This window comes from Macrobrachium rosenbergii, chromosome 53 (assembly GCF_040412425.1).
Source record: "Macrobrachium rosenbergii isolate ZJJX-2024 chromosome 53, ASM4041242v1, whole genome shotgun sequence".
Classification (NCBI taxonomy): domain Eukaryota; kingdom Metazoa; phylum Arthropoda; class Malacostraca; order Decapoda; family Palaemonidae; genus Macrobrachium; species Macrobrachium rosenbergii.
In genome coordinates, this window is record NC_089793.1 from 22,091,805 (window position 1) to 22,097,823 (window position 6,019).

The following is a 6,019-nucleotide window of genomic DNA, read 5'->3' on the forward strand; positions in this document are numbered from 1 at the left end:
TAATAAGAGGAAAATAAACGAATCGGTATGATTTGAAATCCCGTCTTTAAACAATGAAGGTTTCAGTACATAAAATGCATTTTCATTATCATCCTTCTTCGCGATTTATGTCTCTTTTCTGTACTCCTTCCTTCGGTACTGGTTTCTTGGTAGATAAACACGGAAAATCGGTAATGTCGAAAAAGTATTACCAGTCCTCCCTGTCGGTCATGCAATTCATAGCCACATGACCAACTATTCCACATTTATTATAGCATGTCTGCGCTTGGCCCGGATACAGAACGGCAGTCGTAGGCTATGTCCACAAAATATCCACTGAAGGTGGAATGTTACTTTTCACCACCATCTCAATTATGCGAATACCATTCAACAACCCTTTAACTTTCCCATACAGAAAACGATTGTGTCTAGTAAAAATCGCTTTTCCATATCGGCTGAAAATCACAAGTATGAGCTTATCTTTCATATCAAATGTAGCATAACGAATGGAAACGTATATGCATGCATTGCTGACGTTTACTACTCTTACTGGTTTCCAACTGTCAAACTCAATAAGTTTGTCATCAAGCTTTGTATGTATGTATGTATATATATATATATATATATATATATATATATATATATATATATATATATATATATATATGTATATATATAAAGTATGTATGTTTATATATATATATATATACATAAACATACATACTTTTTATGATATATACATATACATAAACTATACTTTGTATGATATATATATATATATATATATATATATATATATATATATATATATATATATATATATATATATATATATATATATATACATACATATATATATATATACATACATACATATATATATATATATATATATATATATATATATATATATATATATATATATATATATATATATATATACTGTATATGTGTGCTTCATTTTACCCATAGCTTTCAGAGTTGAATGTAACTGAACGGTAGAGTCCTACTGCTAAAAAGGTAAACCCTTTGTGAAATCCTGTCACTTGCCAGGAAATGTGTAAATATTAAATGAGTTTTTTACTTGATGTAATTACATTTCACCAACAAAATTATACGAGAGACTTATGCTTTCCTAGTTAATGGGTAAACTAGGCCCCATAGCACTTCAGGAATCCTCGAGTCATTGTACAGCGATCGGTATCCATTTGCCCATTTGCAGAGTAAACTCACTTCACACAATACACTCCTACCGCCATTAACCCCGTAGGTGGGTAGTGCCGTCAGTGCACCTCTTGCGGTGCACTGTAGGCATTACATAAGGTTCTTTGCAGCGTGCCTTTTGGCCCTTAGCTGCAACCCCTTTCGTTCCTTTTACTGCGCCTCCTTTCATATTTTCTTTCTTCCATCTTACTTTCCAGCCTCTCCTAACAATTGATTCATAGTGCAACTGCGAGGTTTTCCTCCTGTTACACCTTTCAAACCTTTTACTGTCAATTTCCGTTTGAGCGCTGAATGATCTCATAGTTTCCAGCGCTTTGCCTTTGGCCTAAATTCTATATCCAATCCAATCCTACCGCCATTAAGCAGTTTCCTTTATGAACGCCCTCTCTCATGCCAGAATGGAGGTCTTTCGGTGATATTGAAACCTTAAATCTTTTTCATTTCTTTTATCGTATTATACTTTGTCCTTTATCATTTCTATATTCGATTCCTGACTTTAAAGTTCAAATGCAGAAATAGCCTTTGCAATCAGCGTGCATAGTAACTAACCATTTTGAATGCGCGAACTGAAAAACGTTGCTTATTTAGGGTCTGCTGACAAATATGATCTAATTATATTCTCTGATATTATGTTTTAATGAGAATCAAAAGTGAAAATAGTTAACAAATTGAAAAGATTACGAAACCAGTAAAACAATTCTGAGATATTTCATGTCAAGAAAAAATATGTAATAAATAAATAAATTTCAGCTTGCCTTTGGCACATAACACTATGTCGGAAAGACATTATTATTATTATTATTATTATTATTATTATTATTATTATTATTATTATTATTATTATTAGTGATGTTGTCCTTGTAATTGTTGTCATGATAAGGTTATAGGGATCTTCAGTTGCATATTAATATTTTTTAGTTAACCTTGTTGTTTTATTACGTTACTAAAGATAATAAAATAATATCCCCCGTAGGATGGTTGTGCTGTCAGTGCACCTTACGCGGTGCACTAGAGGCATTACCAAAGGTTGTTTGCAGCGTTCCTACGACCCCTAGCTGCAACCCCTTTCGTTTCTTTTATTATACTTCAGTTTATGTTCTCTTTCTCCCATCATGTTTTCCACCCTCTCTTTCCTTTGACCAGAATTTTATATTTTGTATTCTAATTCCATCCAAGCAGTCAAGAGAAATATTTAAACCCTGCTAGTGAGAATTCCCTATTACTAAAATGTTCAGAAAATTGCTTTCCTTAACAACAGACATTCCTTTTTTTCTCCTATTCCATGACGTTTGTTTCTTTCCTCGAGCAAGAAGGTGATGTTTTCGTTCTCGTGAAAGCAAACCCGTTTAAACACAAAGGAATATTCATGACCCGTCATCACTGGCGCAAGAGAAAAATCCCGCTCTTGATAAACGGCCAACATTATGAGGGAATGTCACACTCCCTTAACGGATGAGAACTGGGTTTCATTTACTTCAGAGCTGGAAGTATCATTAAAATGGGCGTGGGGTTACAAAGGAACTCGAGAAGCGAACAAGGCGACGATAATTTTGCTTCTTTTTCAGCAGTTAGGGAAAGGATGATTGTTGCTAGATTTTACTGTTTTTTCATCAGTAATATAAAGAATGACTATTGCTTGGTTCTACTGCTTTTTCGCCTATAAGGAAAAGGGTAATCATTGCTAAAGTTTTCTACTTTTCATTAGTAATGAGAAGGATCCTTATAGTTAGGACTTATTACTTTACCCAGGTGTAAGGAAGAGGAGGACAACTGCTAAGTTTTTAGTTGCTGATATTTAGCCGCATTCTGGGAGTATTTATGAACAATATCAGAATAGTTATTTTTTTTTTTTACTTGACGGGTATGGGTAGAAATAATGTTTGTGAATTATATAATTAATATTATGTCATGTTATTGTTATCTGAAACTGGAAATTAAGAGAATAAAAAGACCAGTCGTCATGTTACTTTAAAAAATAACGCTGTGAAATATGTTCTATATTAAGAGATATACGTGATGTTTCACACACAACTCGTCAGGTCCCCTTAAGTAAATCATATTTGCAATGACGTTCAAAAGATTATGTTTTTTAAAGCATATTACCAAAGTTGTGGTGATGAGTAACCTACTTCGAACTTTTGCGGCAAAAATTTCTTCCCTCAGTTTGGTATTCCGGTGAGCTCCGAAAAGGGAAAAGGTTACTGGAAATTGTATAATATAGAAACATGCGCGTCAGCTTGTAAGAATGCTGTGTATATGAAAGAAAACGAACGCCCTTCACATAAATACATGCTCTCTTTCATACGGCAGGAGAAGGAAAAAGACTTGAATGATATTATTTATTATACAATTCTTGATCTCAGGAAAATGATGTCATTTTCATCTAGACATTGCCGAATTAATTTTGTATTTAGTTAATTGCTGCTGCCGGTTTCTTTTTATTTATAACCAGTGTTATTCTACTTTGCTCGCAGATTTTAACGATCGATGTAGTAGTCACATAACAAGTCTTGGTCAAAAAAATTGCTGACTGACCACAAACATTTCTTGTGGTTTCTCTGCACTTTTTCATATTTTAGGAAACTTCAAGTCTAGAGAATCTTTGATGTGATGCGTGAAAAGCCAAGAACAAGATTATAAAAGAAGTGATTTCAAAGTTGATTTTCATTTGATTAAATCATTGCATACAAGTATGAAACTAATTTTGGGACGAGTGTGCGAAGATCAACAGTATTCTCAATCAGCCTTGCGACTTTTAGTGAAGGTACTAAAATCACGGTCCGAAGAAGAATGACCATTATTTTGAAGTATGGTTTTGATTCCCTTTTGTAATGGTGTCAAATTCTAACATTCTCGTCCTTTTGAATACAGTTATCTGTAAGAATTAGATAATTTAGTAGTCAGCATCCAGTCGAGACAGGGGTGCGCATGCGTAAACAAAAGTAAAAGCTTACATCTCTGGCAGTAGAATGGTAGAGCATCAGAATTTGACTTTCATGAATGGGGAATGAAGACCACACATTGGAACAGAAACGTCTCCATATATTAACCTCTTATGCAAATCTGTAAATATGCATGTACATGTTTATAACGCATGCCTGTATGTTTGTATATCAACCAAAGTATAGTGAGTTACAATGACCAGTGCTTATGGGTTCGAGGGATTTTTTTCCAGCAGTGAATATTCTTCCTTGAGCGAGTAGAGCTTTAATTTCAAAATAACACTCACAAACGGAAATAAACGATGAAACATTATACACCTGAATCATGGCTGTCGTTAGAGCACTCTTTCATGGAACGAGACAAGAAAAATAGATATTGTGCCATAAAATTCTTTTATGTCGGAACAGAGTATTATCCTTCACTCGTTTTATCGCGAGTTCTGTTGGTGGAATCGGTTACTAGTTCTGGAGAGGAAGTTTTGGCAGAGGGCTTTCAGTTCAGCCGTTTTCATTCTTCCTGTTTCGAGCTGATCGTTCACTGGAACTTCAGATTGTTTCGTCTTTATTTCATGTACTCTCTTTTATTATAGATTTTTTTTTTATTTTGCTATTTTCCTTAATTTGCCAGTAATTCTGTGACTCGCCTTTATTCATATTCATATTCATATATTCATAATCATATTCATACTCAGCCATAACCGATGCATTTCTCCCTATACTTACACTAATCAACATCCCTATTCTTCCATCCTCAATGTTAACAATCATTTTTTCGTCCATTTATCCTCAAAACACAAGTCTTGTTCACATTTACTTTCAACTTCCTCCTCTTGGAAACACTTTCAAACCTTTTATGCCCGTTTCTGCAGTTTCTCTTCACTATCCTCGATCGACGCTTTTTTTTTTTCAAATCAGCGGTCTTCAGCAAACATCGCTCATTCCATAACCCATTCTCAACCATTATTGTTTTCTGTAATTTCGCACCTACACCTAATGTCATTTCTCTGACTTCTTGCGTCAGTCCATAAGTAAAGATATTAAAAAACCGTCGATACATAGTATCCCTTTGTTTCTGGCCCAGTTTTACAGTAATCCAGCTGTGCTTTAAAACTCCTTCGACTCATATGAAAAAACCTTTTACTCTCTCTCTCAAGCAATTTCCTTCTTCACAGTATATCGTGAATGCCCGCCATATTGCATCTCTAACACTTTTATCCTTCTCTTTTTCTAGGTGCATGTGTGCCACATACAGTTATTTCCTTTTACTCTAAAACTTCACTTAACTGTTTCATTCTGAATATTTGACTAATGCCCCCTCATTTTTGTTGAAACCCATAATGCCCTTCACCTGCCAATCCTACATGTGTTTGTCTTAATTTCTGAGTATCTTGCCACACCTCTCACCCAAGTATAATTATGCCCATATGATTCTTACAGCCACATGCTCCACCTTTTCCCCTTTACAAAGGGCACGCCTCCCTTCATCCGTTCATTTGGAACCATTCCCTCGTTCAGACATACCTCACACATGCTGGCCAGCCACTCAGTTACACTTTCGCCACTGTGCTGCTGTGTCTTGTGATTCCGTCATTTTTTGTGCTTTCCTATTCTTTATCCTAATAATTGCCTTTCCTAATCCTCAACAGTTAGTCGTAGTCATTCTCAAATTTACGCTAACCCTTTCTATTCTGTTTGCCTTTCATGTCTGCCTCTCAACTCTCTACCAAATTCCATAGATTTTCTAAATAGTCACTTATACATATTCTTTAGACCTCACCTGTAAATATGCAATGTTTATTCATAGATCCATTTGCTAGTTATTTTAGCTTTGTACTAACGTCTTTAAAGTAATTTTCAGATATTCTCTAATTCTC